We start from the raw sequence: 20188 nt of genomic DNA, 5'->3' as shown, positions 1-20188 counted from the left end.
CTCTGATATGGAATTACCCCCCAAAAAGTATAAGGGAATACCCAATGCTAACCTATGAGAGGGGCAGACCTCACAGTAGTGAAAAATGTAATAGACTGTTTGATACTACTAGGACATACAAACTACCACAGTACATGTCTTACCTTTTACTTACATAGCATGATGCCCCCAGGACTACCTAGGGCCTACCTTAGGGGTTACTGATATGTAATAAAATTGGAGTTTAAGGCTTGGCAAGTAGTTTTAAATGCCAAGTCAAAGTTGCAGTACACTGCAGCACAGGCACTGCAGTAGCAGGCTTGAGACAGGTTTGAAATGCTATTTCTTTGGGCGGCACAATCAGTCCCTGGGTATATGGTATACCACTTTACAAGGGGCTTTCAAGTAAATTAAATCTGTCAGTCAGGTATACTCCAATTATACACATGATTAGGGAAGAAGCACGTGCACTTCAGCACTGATTAGTAGCGATAAAGTGATCAGAGTCCTAAGGCCAACAAAAAGATACAGCAAAATGTGGAGGTGAAAAGCAATAAGGTGGGGTTGGGACCACCTTAAGAATGCAAGGTCTAACAAAAACTAACTAAGGATAACATGAGTAAAACATCAGGTTTCTCTACAGCATTTGGTGAGACAAGTGGGCCTTCTTTTATCTTCCATAAATGCAATCTTCCCGGACCCCTTTATTATATAGCTCTTCAAGGAAAAAATATAAAGCACTTTCAAAGGAGCCTCAAATACTCAAAGATGGTAGACTTCTGTAATATGGGCCATATACTAAAAGCAGCAAGAAAACAGAGTGCAATAGGGTCCCAAAAACGTGAGTGACCCATGAGAGTATGCATGCAAGCCTATGGTATTCCAAACTAGAGATATACGCATGCAATTTTTGTTTTTAGGAGAGAATGTGCCTGCTGAAAAAAACATTATTTTTAAAAAGTGCATTGCAGAATATCAGGAATTTGCTGTGGGACACCTTGAAAACTTGCATACAGATTATTTGCACACGCCTTACAGTCGGTTGTTGTGGCAGAGTGGTTAAGGCGATGGACTAGAAATCCATTGGGGTCTCCCTGTGCTGGTTCGAATCCTGCCGACAACGAGAATCTTTTTAACATCGGCTACAATTTCAGAAGTTAACCTTTAGTATTTCTTCTATGTCAGTTTTATAAATAGGTGGCTTATTTTGGTGTCACTATTGCCATATCACATATTTATTATCGCTCCCCCTTTCATATCTTTGCTATAACTCTCGTCCTTCATTAGCGCTGGTGCAAACGCTTCAAATTATTATACCCTGGCTCTCTCGGTCATACCTGTGCATGCACTTGAAACTTACTTTACCAATAAAAGAAGCAAATAGAGAAATAAAATAAAAGTGCTAGCTGGATTAGGCAAACACACTTCATAAAACTGCATTTTCTTTTCTATTCTCCCCCGTGTTACAAGCTTAACTGCTCCCTGTGTAATTTCTCTTAACCTGCTGTTCCTGGAAGATAATTTCATCTACAAGCTTTTTCTGTGTTTTTTCCTAGTCTTATCTTTCCCTTTTCTTAGATTTGTAACTGTTCCTTTATGTGCTCTATTTAGGCGCCATTAATCTCATTTGAGCTCCTTGTACCTGCTGCTGTTTTCTCCACACCTCATACTGTCTTTTCCCTCTTTCTTTCTTTCTCTGCGGTTGGTGGCTACTTTCCAAAGCGTCTGATGCCCCAATGTTCCTTCGTCTTGTTGTCAGACGTGAATTTGAAAAGCAACAAAATTAACAAGCCTTTACCACTCACACATGGCAGAAGTTTATACTTTAATTCAATGAGCTAAGAAAAGTGTGTTGTGGGGCCCCTACGAGCCAGGGTGCTTGCTTCATCATAATTAGGCATGCAGTCATTAGCCACAGCTCTGATTATGGGTCACTGAGGTCAGTTTCAATATTTCCTCAAAAACCTAACCCTGCAGTCCCCCCTAACTGTGTAGTTATCTTGCTTTACTGCTGTTTGTGTGATTAGCTGGGAGGAGCTCACGGCAGCATCCTCCCAATAAAAGTGTAGATGGACCGTTCCTTAACTCTTTCTTGCTTCACATACAGTTGGCTTGAGGAGGTACAGGTGAGATGCAGGTCTAATAAACAGAATAGAATATCTGCGCCAGGTGTGTTTCTCTGCATTGGTGTCCCATCACAGGCCCACCAGTGTATGTGTGATCTTTGACTCCTGCCAGTTCACAAGCAGGCGGCCAGGAAACGGTTTCAGCCTATCAACCACTGAGGAGATAAAGCCTTTGTATAAGGAATGAGGAAGCAATGAACACATTCAGCCTATCACAGGAGTAGCCCTGAGTGTTCCGAATTATAATTTCTTCATGTCACTGTACGTTATTGAGCCCAAGTAGCTCGCCGTGATCGTATAGTGGTTAGTACTCTGCGTTGTGGCCGCAGCAACCTCGGTTCGAATCCGAGTCACGGCATTGTGGTTGGCAACGTCACGGCAGTTGGGTTTTTCCTTTGAAGAATTCCCAAATGTACCAGTTATTTTTGTAAAATGTCTATTAAAAACAGATCCTTTTCAATATTTAAACGATCTAACGACAAATTATTTAAACACACATGATTATAAGATGTAGGTATACTGTACTAACTGACATAAATTATCGTTCTTGAACATATTTGCGGTAAGGGGAGCGGAGCTCTCCCCCACGCCAATCAGAATGCAGATGAATGCAGTTGCAGTTGAGTGACCTGTGTTGTGGCTGTCTACAGGGAATGCACATATGTAGCTGTCCCGCAGCCCAATCCAGACGTCAATCGAAGACAGGTTTCAATGCAAATAGAGCAGTAAGTGCAGAGAAATGCTCACTCTCTAAAAATGGCATTTATTCAATAGTAAGATTAAATCCAACCTCACCAGTAGATAGGATTTATCAATAAATAAAGCTTCTCCTCTCTGATATGGAATTACCCCCCAAAAAGTATAAGGGAATACCCAATGCTAACCTATGAGAGGGGCAGACCTCACAGTAGTGAAAAATGTAATAGACTGTTTGATACTACTAGGACATACAAACTACCACAGTACATGTCTTACCTTTTACTTACATAGCATGATGTCCCTAGGACTACCTAGGGCCTACCTTAGGGGTTACTGATATGTAATAAAATTGGAGTTTAAGGCTTGGCAAGTAGTTTTAAATGCCAAGTCGAAGTGGCAGTACACTGCAGCACAGGCACTGCAGTAGCAGGCTTGAGACAGGTTTGAAATGCTATTTCTTTGGGCGGCACTATCAGTCCCTGGGTATATGGTATACCACTTTACAAGGGGCTTTCAAGTAAATTAAATCTGTCAGTCAGGTATACTCCAATTATACACATGATTAGGGAAGAAGCACGTGCACTTCAGCACTGATTAGTAGCGATAAAGTGATCAGAGTCCTAAGGCCAACAAAAAGATACAGCAAATTGCGGAGGTGAAAAGCAATAAGGTGGGGTTGGGACCACCTTAAGAATGCAAGGTCTAACAAAAATGAACTAAGGATAACATGAGTAAAACATCAGGTTTCTCTACAGCATTTGGTGAGACAAGTGGGCCTTCTTTTATCTTCCATAAATGCAATCCTTCCCGGACCCCTTTATTATATAGCTCTTCAAGGAAAAAATATAAAGCACTTACAAAGGAGCCTCAAATACTAAAAGATGGTAGACTTCTGTAATATGGGCCATATACTAAAAGCAGCACGAAAACAGAGTGCAATAGGGTCCAAAAAACTTGAGTGACCCATGAGAGTATGCATTCAAGCCTATGGTATTCCAAACTAGAGATATACGCATGCAATTTTTGTTTTTAGGAGAGAATGTGCCTGCTGAAAAAAACATTATTTTTAAAAAGTGCATTGCAGAATATCAGGAATTTGCTGTGGGACACCTTGGAAACTTGCATACAGATTATGTGCACACACCTTACCGTCAGTTGTTGTGGCCGAGTGGTTAAGGCGATGGACTAGAAATCCATTGGGGTCTCCCCGCGCAGGTTCTAATCCTGCCGACAACGAGAATCTTTTTAACATTGGCTTCAATTTCAGAAGTTAACCTTTAGTATTTCTTCCATGTCAGTTTTATAAATAGGTGGCTTATTTTGGTGTCACTATTGCCATATCACATATTTATTATCGCTCTCCCTTTCATATCTTTGCTATAACTCTCGTGCTTCATTAGCGCTGGTGCAAACGCTTCAAATTATTATACCCTGGCTCTCTCGGTCATACCTGTGCATGCACTTGAAACTTACTTTACCAATAAAAGAAGCAAATAGAGAAATAAAATAAAAGTGCTAGCTGGATTAGGCAAACACACTTCATAAAACTGCATTTTCTTTTCTATTCTCCCCAGTGTTAAAAGCTTAACTGCTCCCTGTGTAATTTCTCTTAACCTGCTGTTCCTGGAAGAGAATTTCATCTACAAGCACTTTCTGTGTTTTTTCCTAGTCTTTTCTTTCCCTTTTCTTAGATTTGTAACTGTTCCGTTACGTGCTCTATTTAGGCGCCATTAATCTCATTTGAGCTTCTTGTACCTGCTGCTGTTTTCTCCACACCTCATACTGTCTTTTCCCTCTTTCTCTCTTTCTCTGCGGTTGGTGGCTACTTTCCAAAGCGTCTGATGCCCCAATGTTCCTTCGTCTTGTTGTCAGACGTGAATTTGAAAAGCAACAAAATTAACAAGCCTTTACCACTCACACATGGCAGAAGTTTATACTTTAATTCAATGAGCTAAGAAAAGTGTGTTGTGGGGCCCCTACGAGCCATGGTGCTTGCTTCATCATAATTAGGCATGCAGTCATTAGCCACAGCTCTGATTATGGGTCACTGAGGTCAGTTTTAATAATTCCTCAAAAACCTAACCATGCAGTCCCCCCTAACTGTGTAGTTATCTTGCTTTACTGCTGTTTGTGTGATTAGCTGGGAGGAGCTCACGGCAGCATCCTCCCAATAAAAGTGTAGATGGACCGTTCCTTAACTCTTTCTTGCTTCACATACAGATGGCTTGAGGAGGTACAGGGGAGAGACAGGTCTAATAAACAGAATAGAATATCTGCGCCAGGTGTGTTTCTCTGCATTGGTGTCCCATCACAGGCCCACCAGTGTATGTGTGATCTTTGACTCCTGCCAGTTCACAAGCAGGCGGCCAGGAAACGGTTTCAGCCTATCAACCACTGAGGAGATAAAGCCTCTGTATAAGGAATGAGGAAGCAATGAACACATTCACCCTATCACAGGAGTAGCCCTGAGTGTTCCGAATTATAATTTCTTCACGTCACTGTAAGTTATTGAGCCCAAGTAGCTCGCCTTGATCGTATAGTGGTTAGTACTCTGCGTTGTGGCCGCAGCAACCTCGGTTCGAATCCGAGTCACGGCATTGTGGTTGGCAATGTCACGGCAGTTGGGTATTTCCTTTACAGAATTCCCAAATGTACCAGTTGTTTTTGTAAAATGTCTATTAAAAACAGATTCTTTTCAATATTTAAACGATCTAATGAGAAATTATTTAAACACACATGATTATAAGATGTAGGTATACTGTTCTTACTGACATAAATTATCGTTCTTGAACATATTTGCGGTAAGGGGAGCGGAGCTCTCCCCCAGGCCAATCAGAATGCAGATGAATGCAGTTGCAGTTGAGTGACCTGTGTTGTGGCTGTCTACAGGGAATGCACATATGTAGCTGTCTCGCAGCCCAATCCAGACGTCAATTGAAGACAGGTTTTCATGCAAATAGAGCAGTAACTGCAGAGAAATGCTCACTCTCTAAAAATGGCATTTATACAATAGTAAGATTAAATCCAACCTCACCAGTAGATAGGATTTATCAATAAATAAATAAAGCTTCTCCTCTCTGATATGGAATTACCCCCCAAAAGGTATAAGGGAATACCCAATGCTAACCTATGAGAGGGGCAGACCTCACAGTAGTGAAAAATGTAATAGACTGTTTGATACTACTAGGACATACAAACTACCACAGTACATGTCTTACCTTTTACTTACATAGCATGATGCCCCTAGGACTACCTAGGGCCTACCTTAGGGGTTACTGATATGTAATTAAATTGAGGTTTAAGGCTTGGCAAGTAGTTTTAAATGCCAAGTCGAAGTGGCAGTACACTGCAGCACAGGCACTGCAGTAGCAGGCTTGAGACAGGTTTGAAATGCTATTTCTTTGGGCGGCACAATCAGTCCCTGGGTATATGGTATACCACTTTACAAGGGGCTTTCAAGTAAATTAAATCTGTCAGTCAGGTATACTCCAATTATACACATGACTAGGGAAGAAGCACGTGCACTTCAGCACTGATTAGTAGCGATAAAGTGATCAGAGTCCAAAGGCCAACAAAAAGATACAGCAAAATGCGGAGGTGAAAAGCAATAAGGTGGGGTTGGGACCACCTTAAGAATGCAAGGTCTAACAAAAACGAACTAAGGATAACATGAGTAAAACATCAGGTTTCTCTACAGCATTTGGTGAGACAAGTGGGCCTTCTTTTATCTTCCATAAATGCAATCCTTCCAGGACCCCTTTATTATATAGCTCTTCCAGGAAAAAATATAAAGCACTTACAAAGGAGCCTCAAATACTCAAAGATGGTAGACTTCTGTAATATGGGCCATATACTAAAAGCAGCACGAAAACAGAGTGCAACAGGGTCCAAAAAACTTGAGTGACCCATGAGAGTATGCATGCAAGCCTATGGTATTCCAAACTAGAGATATACGCATGCAATTTTTGTTTTTAGGAGAGAATGTGCCTGCTGAAAAAAACCTTATTTTTAAAAAGTGCATTGCAGAATATCAGGAATTTGCTGTGGGACACCTTGAAAACTTGCATACAGATTATGTGCACACACCTTACAGTCGGTTATTGTGGCAGAGTGGTTAAGGCGATGGACTAGAAATCCATTAGGGTCTCCCTGTGCAGGTTCGAATCCTGCCGACAACGAGAATCTTTTTAACATCGGCTACAATTTCAGAAGTTAACCTTTAGTATTTCTTCCATGTCAGTTTTATAAATAGGTGGCTTATTTTGGTGTCACTATTGCCATATCACATATTTATTATCGCTCCCCCTTTCATATCTTTGCTATAACTCTCGTCCTTCATTAGCGCTGGTGCAAACGCTTCAAATTATTATACCCTGGCTCTCTCGGTCATACCTGTGCATGCACTTGAAAATTACTTTACCAATAAAAGAAGCAAATAGAGAAATAAAATAAAAGTGCTAGCTGGATTAGGCAAACACACTTCATAAAACTGCATTTTCTTTTCTATTCTCCCCCGTGTTACAAGCTTAACTGCTCCCTGTGTAATTTCTCCTAACCTGCTGTTCCTGGAAGAGAATTTCATCTACAAGCTCTTTCTGTGTTTTTTCCTAGTCTTTTCTTTCCCTTTTCTTAGATTTGTAACTGTTCCTTTACGTGCTCTACTTAGGCGCCATTAATCTCATTTGAGCTCCGTGTACCTGCTGCTGTTTTCTCCACACCTCATACTGCCTTTTCCCTCTTTCTCTCTTTCTCTGCGGTTGGTGGCTACTTTCCAAAGCGTCTGATGCCCCAATGTTCCTTCGTCTTGTTGTCAGACGTGAATTTGAAAAGCAACAAAATTAACAAGCCTTTACCACTCACACATGGCAGAAGTTTATACTTTAATTCAATGAGCTAAGAAAAGTGTGTTGTGGGGCCCCTACGAGCCATGGTGCTTGCTTCATCATAATTAGGCATGCAGTCATTAGCCACAGCTCTGATTATGGGTCACTTAGGTCAGTTTCAATAATTCCTCAAAAACCTAACCATGCAGTCCCCCCTAACTGTGTAGTTATCTTGCTTTACTGCTGTTTGTGTGATTAGCTGGGAGGAGCTCACGGCAGCATCCTCCCAATAAAAGTGTAGATGGACCGTTCCTTAACTCTTTCTTGCTTCACATACAGATGGCTTGAGGAGGTACAGGGGAGATGCAGGTCTAATAAACAGAATAGAATATCTGCGCCAGGTTTGTTTCTCTGCATTGGTGTCCCATCACAGGCCCACCAGTGTATGTGTGATCTTTGACTCCTGCCAGTTCACAAGCAGGCGGCCAGGAAACGGTTTCAGCCTATCAACCACTGAGGAGATAAAGCCTTTGTATAAGGAATGAGGAAGCAATGAACACATTCAGCCTATCACAGGAGTAGCCCTGAGTGTTCCGAATTATAATTTCTTCATGCCACTGTACGTTATTGAGCCCAAGTAGCTCGCCGTGATCGTATAGTGGTCAGTACTCTGCGTTGTGGCCGCAGCAACCTCGGTTCGAATCCGAGTCACGGCATTGTGGTTGGCAATGTCACGGCAGTTGGGTTTTTCCTTTACAGAATTCCCAAATGTACCAGTTGTTTTTGTAAAATGTCTATTAAAAACAGATCCTTTTCAATATTTAAACAATCTAACGACAAATTATTTAAACACACATGATTATAAGATGTAGGTATACTGTACTTACTGACATAAATTATCGTTCTTGAACATATTTGCGGTAAGGGGAGCGGAGCTCTCCCCCAGGCCAATCAGAATGCAGATGAATGCAGTTGCAGTTGAGTGACCCGTGTTGTGGCTGTCTACAGGGAATGCACATATGTAGCTGTCCCGCAGCCCAATCCAGACGTCAATCGAAGACAGGTTTCAATGCAAATAGAGCAGTAAGTGCAGAGAAATGCTCACTCTCTAAAAATGGCATTTATACAATAGTAAGATTAAATCCAACCTCACCAGTAGATAGGATTTATCAATAAATAAATAAAGCTTCTCCTATCTGATATGGAATTACCCCCCAAAAAGTATAAGGGAATACCCAATGCTAACCTATGAGAGGGGCAGACCTCACAGTAGTGAAACATGTAATAGACTGTTTGATACTACTAGGACATACAAACTACCACAGTACATGTCTTACCTTTTACTTACATAGCATGGTGCCCCTAGGACTACCTAGGGCCTACCTTAGGGGTTACTGATATGTAATAAAATTGGAGTTTAAGGCTTGGCAAGTAGTTTTAAATGCCAAGTCGTAGTGGCAGTACACTGCAGCACAGGCACTGCAGTAGCAGGCTTGAGACAGGTTTGAAATGCTATTTCTTTGGGCGGCACAATCAGTCCCTGGGTATATGGTATACCACTTTACAAGGGGCTTTCAAGTAAATTAAATCTGTCAGTCAGGTATACTCCAATTATACACATGATTAGGGAAGAAGCACGTGCACTTCAGCACTGATTAGTAGCGATAAAGTGATCAGAGTCCTAAGGCCAACAAAAAGATACAGCAAAATGCGGAGGTGAAAAGCAATAAGGTGGGGTTGGGCCCACCTTAAGAATGCAAGGTCTAACAAAAACGAACTAAGGATAACATGAGTAAAACATCAGGTTTCTCTACAGCATTTGGTGAGACAAGTGGGCCTTCTTTTATCTTCCATAAATGCAATCCTTCCTGGACCCCTTTATTATATAGCTCTTCCAGGAAAAAATATAAAGCACTTACAAAGGAGCCTCAAATACTCAAAGATGGTAGACTTCTGTAATATGGGCCATATACTAAAAGCAGCACGAAAACAGAGTGCAATAGGGTCCAAAAAACTTGAGTGACCCATGAGAGTATGCATGCAAGCCTATGGTATTCCAAACTAGAGATATACGCATGCAATTTTTGTTTTTAGGAGAGAATGTGCCTGCTGAAAAAAACATTATTTTTTAAAAGTGCATTGCAGAATATCAGGAATTTGCTGTGGGACACCTTGAAAACTTGCATACAGATTATGTGCACACACCTTACAGTTAGTTGTTGTGGCCGAGTGGTTAAGGCGATGGACTAGAAATCCATTGGGGTCTCCCCGCGCAGGTTCGAATCCTGCCGACAACGAGAATCTTTTTAACATCGGCTACAATTTCAGAAGTTAACCTTTAGTATTTCTTCCATGTCAGTTTTATAAATAGGTGGCTTATTTTGGTGTCACTATTGCCATATCACATATTTATTATCGCTCCCCCTTTCATATCTTTGCTATAACTCTCGTCCTTCATTAGCGCTGGTGCAAACGCTTCAAATTATTATACCCTGGCTCTCTCGGTCATACCTGTGCATGCACTTGAAACTTACTTTACCAATAAAAGAAGCAAATAGAGAAATAAAATAAAAGTGCTAGCTGGATTAGGCAAACACACTTCATAAAACTGCATTTTCTTTTCTATTCTCCCCCGTGTTACAAGCTTAACTGCTCCCTGTGTAATTTCTCCTAACCTGCTGTTCCTGAAAGAGAATTTCATCTACAAGCTCTTTCTGTGTTTTTTCCTAGTCTTTTCTTTCCCTTTTCTTAGATTTGTAACTGTTCCTTTACGTGCTCTACTGAGGCGCCATTAATCTCATTTGAGCTCCTTGTACCTGCTGCTGTTTTCTCCACACCTCATACTGTCTTTTCCCTCTTTCTCTCTTTCTCTGCGGTTGGTGGCTACTTTCCAAAGCGTCTGATGCCCCAATGTTCCTTCGTCTTGTTGTCAGACGTGAATTTGAAAAGCAACAAAATTAACAAGCCTTTACCACTCACACATGGCAGAAGTTTATACTTTAATTCAATGAGCTAAGAAAAGTGTGTTATGGGGCCCCTACGAGCCATGGTGCTTGCTTCATCATAATTAGGCATGCAGTCATTAGCCACAGCTCTGATTATGGGTCACTGAGGTCAGTTTCAATAATTCCTCAAAAACCTAACCATGCAGTCCCCCCTAACTGTGTAGTTATCTTGCTTTAATGCTGTTTGTGTGATTAGCTGGGAGGAGCTCACGGCAGCATCCTCCCAATAAAAGTGTAGATGGACCGTTCCTTAACTTTGTCTTGCTTCACATACAGATGGCTTGAGGAGGTACAGGGGAGATGCAGGTCTAATAAACAGAATAGAATATCTGCGCCAGGTTTGTTTCTCTGCATTGGTGTCCCATCACAGGCCCACCAGTGTATGTGTGATCTTTGACTCCTGCCAGTTCACAAGCAGGCGGCCAGGAAACGGTTTCAGCCTATCAACCACTGAGGAGATAAAGCCTTTGTATAAGGAATGAGGAAGCAATGAACACATTCAGCCTATCACAGGAGTAGCCCTGAGTGTTCCAAATTATAATTTCTTCATGTCACTGTATGTTATTGAGCCCAAGTAGCTCGCCGTGATCGTATAGTGGTTAGTACTCTGCGTTGTGGCCGCAGCAACCTGGGTTCGAATCCGAGTCACGGCATTGTGGTTGGCAATGTCACGGCAGTTGGGTTTTTCCTTTACAGAATTCCCAAATGTACCAGTTGTTTTTGTAAAATGTCTATTAAAAACAGATCCTTTTCAATATTTAAACGATCTAACGACAAATTATTTAAACACACATGATTATAAGATGTAGGTATACTGTACTTACTGACATAAATTATCGTTCTTGAACATATTTGCGGTAAGGGGAGCGGAGCTCTCCCCCTGGCCAATCAGAATGCAGATGAATGCAGTTGCAGTTGAGTGACCTGTGTTGTGGCTGTCTACAGGGAATGCACATATGTAGCTGTCCCGCAGCCCAATCCAGACGTCAATCGAAGACAGGTTTCAATGCAAATAGAGCAGTAAGTGCAGAGAAATGCTCACTCTCTAAAAATGGCATTTATACAATAGTAAGATTAAATCCAACCTCACCAGTAGATAGGATTTATCAATAAATAAATAAAGCTTCTCCTCTCTGATATGGAATTACCCCCCAAAAAGTATAAGGGAATACCCAATGCTAACCTATGAGAGGGGCAGACCTCACAGTAGTGAAAAATGTAATAGACTGTTTGATACTACTAGGACATACAAACTACCACAGTACATGTCTTACCTTTTACTTACATAGCATGATGCCCCTAGGACTACCTAGGGCCTACCTTAGGGGTTACTGATATGTAATAAAATTGGAGTTTAAGGCTTGGCAAGTAGTTTTAAATGTCAAGTCGAAGTGGCAGTACACTGCAGCACAGGCACTGCAGTAGCAGGCTTGAGACAGGTTTGAAGTGCTATTTCTTTGGGCGGCACAATCAGTCCCTGGGTATATGGTATACCACTTTACAAGGGGCTTTCAAGTAAATTAAATCTGTCAGTCAGGTATACTCCAATTATACACATGATTAGGGAAGAAGCACGTGCACTTCAGCACTGATTAGTAGCGATAAAGTGATCAGAGTCCTAAGGCCAACAAAAAGATACAGCAAAATGCGGAGGTGAAAAGCAATAAGGTGGGGTTGGGACCACCTTAAGAATGCAAGGTCTAACAAAAACGAACTAAGGATAACATGAGTAAAACATCAGGTTTCTCTACAGCATTTGGTGAGACAAGTGGGCCTTCTTTTATCTTCCATAAATGCAATCCTTCCCGGACCCCTTTATTATATAGCTCTTCAAGGAAAAAATATAAAGCACTTACAAAGGAGCCTCAAATACTCAAAGACGGTAGACTTCTGTAATATGGGCCATATACTAAAAGCAGCACGAAAACAGAGTGCAATAGGGTCCAAAAAACTTAAATGACCCATGAGAGTATGCATGCAAGCCTATGGTATTCCAAACTAGAGATATACGCATGCAATTTTTGTTTTTAGGAGAGAATGTGCCTGCTGAAAAAAACATTATTTTTAAAAAGTGCATTGCAGAATATCAGGAATTTGCTGCGGGACACCTTGAACATTTGCATACAGATTATGTGCACACACCTTACAGTCAGTTGTTGTGGCCGAGTGGTTAAGGCGATGTACTAGAAATCCAATGGGGTCTCCCCGCGCAGGTTCGAATCCTGCCGACAACGAGAATCTTTTTAACATCGGCTACAATTTCAGAAGTTAACCTTTAGTATTTCTTCCATGTCAGTTTTATAAATAGGTGGCTTATTTTGGTGTCACTATTGCCATATCACATATTTATTATCGCTCCCCCTTTCATATCTTTGCTATAACTCTCGTCCTTCATTAGCGCTGGTACAAACGCTTCAAATTATTATACCCTGGCTCTCTCGGTCATACCTGTGCATGCACTTGAAACTTACTTTACCAATAAAAGAAGCAAATAGAGAAATAAAATAAAAGTGATAGCTGGATTAGGCAAACACACTTCATAAAACTGCATTTTCTTTTCTATTCTCCCCCGTGTTACAAGCTTAACTGCTCCCTGTGTAATTTCTCTTAACCTGCTGTTCCTGGAAAAGAATTTCATCTACAAGCTCTTTCTGTGTTTTTTCCTAGTCTTTTCTTTCCCTTTTCTTAGATTTGTAACTGTTCCTTTACGTGCTCTACTGAGGCGCCATTAATCTCATTTGAGCTCCTTGTACCTGCTGCTGTTTTCTCCACACCTCATACTGTCTTTTCCCTCTTTCTCTGCGGTTGGTGGCTACTTTCCAAAGCGTCTGATGCCCCAATGTTCCTTCGTCTTGTTGTCAGACGTGAATTTGAAAAGCAACAAAATTAACAAGCCTTTACCACTCACACATGGCAGAAGTTTATACTTTAATTCAATGAGCTAAGAAAAGTGTGTTGTGGGGCCCCTACGAGCCATGGTGCTTGCTTCATCATAATTAGGCATGCAGTCATTAGCCACAGCTCTGATTATGGGTCACTGAGGTCAGTTTCAATAATTCCTCAAAAACCTAACCATGCAGTCCCCCCTAACTGTGTAGTTATCTTGCTTTACTGCTGTTTGTGTGATTAGCTGGGAGGAGCTCACGGCAGCATCCTCCCAATAAAAGTGTAGATGGACCGTTCCTTAACTCTTTCTTGCTTCACATACAGATGGCTTGAGGAGGTACAGGGGAGATGCAGGTCTAATAAACAGAATAGAATATCTGCGCCAGGTTTGTTTCTCTGCATTGGTGTCCCATCACAGGCCCACCAGTGTATGTGTGATCTTTGACTCCTGCCAGTTCACAAGCAGGCGGCCAGGAAACGGTTTCAGCCTATCAACCACTGAGGAGATAAAGCCTTTGTATAAGGAATGAGGAAGCAATGAACACATTCAACCTATCACAGGAGTAGCCCTGAGTGTTCCGAATTATAATTTCTTCATGTCACTACGTTATTGAGCCCAAGTAGCTCGCCGTGATCGTATAGTGGTTAGTACTCTGCATTGTGGCCGCAGCAACCTCGGTTCGAATCCGAATCACGGCATTGTGGTTGGCAATGTCACGGCAGTTGGGTTTTTCCTTTACAGAATTCCCAAATGTACCAGTTGTTTTTGTAAAATGTCTATTAAAAACAGATCCTTTTCAATATTTAAACGATCTAACGACAAATTATTTAAACACACATGATTATAAGATGTAGGTATACTGTACTTACTGACATAAATTATCGTTCTTGAACATATTTGCGGAAAGGGGAGCGGAGCTCTCCCCCAGGCCAATCAGAATGCAGATGAATGCAGTTGCAGTTGAGTGACCTGTGTTGTGGCTGTCTACAGGGAATGCACATATGTAGCTGTCCTGCAGCCCAATCCAGACGTCAATCGAAGACAGGTTTCAATGCAAATAGAGCAGTAAGTGCAGAGAAATGCTCACTCTCTAAAAATGGCATTTATACAATAGTAAGATTAAATCCAACCTCACCAGTAGATAGGATTTATCAATAAATAAATAAAGCTTCTCCTCTCTGATATGGAATTACCCCCCAAAAAGTATAAGGGAATACCCAATGCTAACCTATGAGAGGGGCAGACCTCACAGTAGTGAAAAATGTAATAGACTGTTTGATACTACTAGGACATACAAACTACCACAGTACATGTCTTACCTTTTACTTACATAGCATGATGCCCCTAGGACTACCTAGGGCCTACCTTAGGGGTTACTGATATGTAATAAAATTGGAGTTTAAGGCTTGGCAAGTAGTTTTAAATGTCACGTCGAAGTGGCAGTACACTGCAGCACAGGCACTGCAGTAGCAGGCTTGAGACAGGTTTGAAATGCTATTTCTTTGGGCGACACAATCAGTCCCTGGGTATATGGTATACCACTTTACAAGGGGCTTTCAAGTAAATTAAATCTGTCAGTCAGGTATACTCCAATTATACACATGATTAGGGAAGAAGCACGTGCACTTCAGCACTGATTAGTAGCGATAAAGTGATCAGAGTCCTAAGGCCAACAAAAAGATACAGCAAAATGCGGAGGTGAAAAGCAATAAGGTGGGGTTGGGACCACCTTAAGAATGCAAGGTCTAACAAAAACGAACTAAGGATAACATGAGTAAAACATCAGGTTTCTCTACAGCATTTGGTGAGACAAGTGGGCCTTCTTTTATCTTCCATAAATGCAATCCTTCCTGGACCCCTTTATTATATAGCTCTTCCAGGAAAAAATATAAAGCACTTACAAAGGAGCCTCAAATACTCAAAGATGGTAGACTTCTGTAATATGGGCCATATACTAAAAGCAGCACGAAAACAGAGTGCAATAGGGTCCAAAAAACTTGAGTGACCCATGAGAGTATGCATGCAAGCCTATGGTATTCCAAACTAGAGATATACGCATGCAATTTTTGTTTTTACGAGAGAATGTGCCTGCTGAAAAAAACATTATTTTTTAAAAGTGCATTGCAGAATATCAGGAATTTGCTGTGGGACACCTTGAAAACTTGCATACAGATTATGTGCACACACCTTACAGTCAGTTGTTGTGGCCGAGTGGTTAAGGCGATGGACTAGAAATCCATTGGGGTCTCCCCGCGCAGGTTCGAATCCTGCAGACAACGAGAATCTTTTTAACATCGGCTACAATTTCAGAAGTTAACCTTTAGTATTTCTTCCATGTCAGTTTTATAAATAGGTGGCTTATTTTGGTGTCACTATTGCCATATCACATATTTATTATCGCTCCCCCTTTCATATCTTTGCTATAACTCTCGTCCTTCATTAGCGCTGGTGGAAACCCTTCAAATTATTATACCCTGGCTCTCTCGGTCATACCTGTGCATGCACTTGAAACTTACTTTACCAATAAAAGAAGCAAATAGAGAAATACAATAAAAGTGCTAGCTGGATTAGGCAAACACACTTCATAAAACTGCATTTTCTTTTCTATTCTCCCCCGTGTTACAAGCTTAACTGCTCCCTGTGTAATTTCTCCTAACCTGCTGTTCCTGGAAGAGAATTTCATCTACAAGCTCTTTCTGTGTTTTTTCCTAGTCTTTTCTTTCCCTTTTCTTAGATTTGTAACTGTTCCTTTACGTGCTCTACTTAGGCGCCATTAATCTCATTTGAGCTCCGTGTACCTGCTGCTGTTTTCTCCACACCTCATACTGTCTTTTCCCTCTTTCTCTCTTTCTCTGCGGTTGGTGGCTACTTTCCAAAGCGTCTGATGCCCCAATGTTCCTTCGTCTTGTTGTCAGACGTGAATTTGAAAAGCAACAAAATTAACAAGCCTTTACCACTCACACATGGCAGAAGTTTATACTTTAATTTAATGAGCTAAGAAAAGTGTGTTGTGGGGCCCCTACGAGCCATGGTGCTTGCTTCATCATAATTAGGCATGCAGTCATTAGCCACAGCTCTGATTATGGGTCACTGAGGTCAGTTTCAATAATTCCTCAAAAACCTAACCATGCAGTCCCCCCTAACTGTGTAGTTATCTTGCTTTACTGCTGTTTGTGTGATTAGCTGGGAGGAGCTCACGGCAGCATCCTCCCAATAAAAGTGTAGATGGACCGTTCCTTAACTCCTTCTTGCTTCACATACAGATGGCTTGAGGAGGTACAGGGGAGATGCAGGTCTAATAAACAGAATAGAATATCTGTGCCAGGTGTGTTTCTCTGCATTGGTGTCCCATCACAGGCCCACCAGTGTATGTGTGATCTTTGACTCCTGCCAGTTCACAAGCAGGCGGCCAGGAAACGGTTTCAGCCTATCAACCACTGAGGAGATAAAGCCTTTGTATAAGGAATGAGGAAGCAATGAACACATTCAGCCTATCACAGGAGTAGCCCTGAATGTTCCGAATTATAATTTCTTCATGTCACTGTACGTTATTGAGCCCAAGTAGCTCGCCGTGATCGTATAGAGGTTAGTGCTCTGCGTTGTGGCTGCAGCAGGCTCGGTTCGAATCCGAGTCACGGCATTGTGGTTGGCAATGTCACGGCAGTTGGGTTTTTCCTTTACAGAATTCCCAAATGTACCAGTTGTTTTTGTAAAATGTCTATTAAAACAGATCCTTTTCAATATTTAAACGATCTAACGACAAATTATTTAAACACACATGATTATAAGATGTAGGTATACTGTACTTACTGACATAAATTATCGTTCTTGAACACATTTGCGGTAAGGGGAGCGGAGCTCTCCCCTAGGCCAATCAGAATGCAGATGAATGCAGTTGCAGTTGAGTGACCTGTGTTGTGGCTGTCTACAGGGAATGAACATATGTAGCTGTCTCGCAGCCCAATCCAGACGTCAATCGAAGACAGGTTTCAATGCAAATAGAGCAGTAAGTGCAGAGAAATGCTCACTCTCTGAAAATGGCATTTATACAATAGTGAGATTAAATCCAACCTCACCAGTAGATAGGATTTATCAATAAATAAATAAAGCTTCTCCTCTCTGATATGGAATTACCCCCCAAAAAGTATAAGGGAATACCCAATGCTAACCTATGAGAGGGGCAGACCTCACAGTAGTGAAAAATGTAATAGACTGTTTGATACTACTAGGACATACAAACTACCACAGTACATGTCTTACCTTTTACTTACATAGCATGATGCCCCTAGGACTACCTAGGGCCTACCTTAGGGGTTACTGATATGTAATAAAATTGGAGTTTAAGGCTTGGCAAGTAGTTTTAAATGCCAAGTCGAAGTGGCAGTACACTGCAGCACAGGCACTGCAGTAGCAGGCTTGAGACAGGTTTGAAATGCTATTTCTTTGGGCGGCACAATCAGTCCCTGGGTATATGGTATACCACTTTACAAGGGGCTTTCAAGTAAATTAAATCTGTCAGTCAGGTATACTCCAATTATACACCTGATTAGGGAAGAAGCACGTGCACTTCAGCACTGATTAGTAGCGATAAAGTGATCAGAGTCCTAAGGCCAACAAAAAGATACAGCAAAATGCGGAGGTGAAAAGCAATACGGTGGGGTTGGGACCACCTTAAGAATGCAAGGTCTAACAAAAACGAACTAAGGATAACATGAGTAAAACATCAGGTTTCTCTACAGCATTTGGTGAGACAAGTGGGCCTTCTTTTATCTTCCATAAATGCAATCCTTCCTGGACCCCTTTATTATATAGCTCTTCCAGGAAAAAATATAAAGCACTTACAAAGGAGCCTCAAATACTCAATGATGGTAGACTTCTGTAATATGGGCCATGTACTAAAAGCAGCACGAAAACAGAGTGCAATAGGGTCCAAAAAACTTGAGTGACCCATGAGAGTATGCATGCAAGCCTATGGTATTCCAAACTAGAGATATACGCATGCAATTTTTGTTTTTACGAGAGAATGTGCCTGCTGAAAAAAACATTATTTTTTAAAAGTGCATTGCAGAATATCAGGAATTTGCTGTGGGACACCTTGAAAACTTGCATACAGATTATGTGCACACACCTTACAGTCAGTTGTTGTGGCCGAGTGGTTAAGGCGATGGACTAGAAATCAATTGGGGTCTCCCCGCGCAGGTTCGAATCCTGCCGACAACGAGAATCTTTTTAACATCGGCTACAATTTCAGAAGTTAACCTTTAGTATTTCTTCCATGTCAGTTTTATAAATAGGTGGCTTATTTTGGTGTCACTATTGCCATATCACATATTTATTATCGCTCCCCCTTTCATATCTTTGCTATAACTCTCGTCCTTCATTAGCGCTGGTGCAAACGCTTCAAATTATTATACCCTGGCTCTCTCGGTCATACCTGTGCATGCACTTGAAACTTACTTTACCAATAAAAGAAGCAAATAGAGAAATAAAATAAAAGTGCTAGCTGGATTAGGCAAACACACTTCATAAAACTGCATTTTCTTTTCTATTCTCCCCCGTATTACAAGCTTAACTGCTCCCTGTGTAATTTCTCCTAACCTGCTGTTCCTGAAAGAGAATTTCATCTACAAGCTCTTTCTGTGTTTTTTCCTAGTCTTTTCTTTCCCTTTTCTTAGATTTGTAACTGTTCCTTTACGTGCTCTACTGAGGCGCCATTAATCTCATTTGAGCTCCTTGTACCTGCTGCTGTTTTCTCCACACCTCATACTGTCTTTTCCCTCTTTCTCTCTTTCTCTGCGGTTGGTGGCTACTTTCCAAAGCGTCTGATATCCCAATGTTCCTTCGTCTTGTTGTCAGACGTGAATTTGAAAAGCAACAAAATTAACAAGCCTTTACCACTCACACATGGCAGAAGTTTATACTTTAATTCAATGAGCTAAGAAAAGTGTGTTGTGGGGCCCCTACGAGCCATGGTGCTTGCTTCATCATAATTAGGCATGTAGTCATTAGCCACAGCTCTGATTATGGGTCACTGAGGTCAGTTTCAATAATTCCTCAAAAACCTAACCATGCAGTCCCCCCTAACTGTGTAGTTATCTTGCTTTACTGCTGTTTGTGTGATTAGCTGGGAGGAGCTCACGGCAGCATCCTCCCAATAAAAGTGTAGATGGACCGTTCCTTAACTCTTTCTTGCTTCACATACAGATGGCTTGAGGAGGTACAGGGGAGATGCAGGTCTAATAAACAGAATAGAATATCTGCGCCAGGTTTGTTTCTCTGCATTGGTGTCCCATCACAGGCCCACCAGTGTATGTGTGATCTTTGACTCCTGCCAGTTCACAAGCAGGCGGCCAGGAAACGGTTTCAGCCTATCAACCAGTGAGGAGATAAAGCCTTTGTATAAGGAATGAGGGAGCAATGAACACATTCAGCCTATCACAGGAGTAGCCCTGAGTGTTCCGAATTATAATTTCTTCATGTCACTGTACGTTATTGAGCCCAAGTAGCTCGCCGTGATCGTATAGTGGTTAGTACTCTGCGTTGTGGCCGCAGCAACCTCGGTTCGAATCCGAGTCACGGCATTGTGGTTGGCAATGTCACGGCAGTTGGGTTTTTCCTTTACAGAATTCCCAAATGTACCAGTTGTTTTTGTAAAATGTCTATTAAAAA

General features: G+C 41.5%; 7 non-coding genes across 7 annotated transcripts; all 7 read left to right on the top strand.

Moving 5' to 3' along the window:
• Positions 1-2391: 2391 nt before the first annotated feature.
• On the top strand, positions 2392-2463 carry TRNAH-GUG (transfer RNA histidin (anticodon GUG)). Its single transcript has one exon. It is a non-coding gene; the product is annotated as a tRNA-His (tRNA).
• Positions 2464-3958: 1495 nt separating this feature from the next.
• TRNAS-AGA (transfer RNA serine (anticodon AGA)) lies at positions 3959-4040 on the top strand. The gene has a single exon. It is a non-coding gene; the product is annotated as a tRNA-Ser (tRNA).
• A 4231-nt stretch (positions 4041-8271) lies between these two features.
• Positions 8272-8343, top strand: TRNAH-GUG (transfer RNA histidin (anticodon GUG)). The gene has a single exon. It is a non-coding gene; the product is annotated as a tRNA-His (tRNA).
• A 1499-nt stretch (positions 8344-9842) lies between these two features.
• TRNAS-AGA (transfer RNA serine (anticodon AGA)) lies at positions 9843-9924 on the top strand. Its single transcript has one exon. It is a non-coding gene; the product is annotated as a tRNA-Ser (tRNA).
• Positions 9925-15716: 5792 nt separating this feature from the next.
• Positions 15717-15798, top strand: TRNAS-AGA (transfer RNA serine (anticodon AGA)). The gene has a single exon. It is a non-coding gene; the product is annotated as a tRNA-Ser (tRNA).
• Positions 15799-18657: 2859 nt separating this feature from the next.
• On the top strand, positions 18658-18739 carry TRNAS-AGA (transfer RNA serine (anticodon AGA)). Its single transcript has one exon. It is a non-coding gene; the product is annotated as a tRNA-Ser (tRNA).
• Positions 18740-20028: 1289 nt separating this feature from the next.
• TRNAH-GUG (transfer RNA histidin (anticodon GUG)) lies at positions 20029-20100 on the top strand. The gene has a single exon. It is a non-coding gene; the product is annotated as a tRNA-His (tRNA).
• Positions 20101-20188: the final 88 nt, after the last annotated feature.

Source organism: Lissotriton vulgaris, chromosome 1_1 (genome assembly GCF_964263255.1).
Source record: "Lissotriton vulgaris chromosome 1_1, aLisVul1.2, whole genome shotgun sequence".
Lineage (NCBI taxonomy): Eukaryota > Metazoa > Chordata > Amphibia > Caudata > Salamandridae > Lissotriton > Lissotriton vulgaris.
The sequence above is the reverse complement of the archived record's forward strand: the minus strand, read 5'-3'. Positions and strand labels throughout refer to the sequence as shown.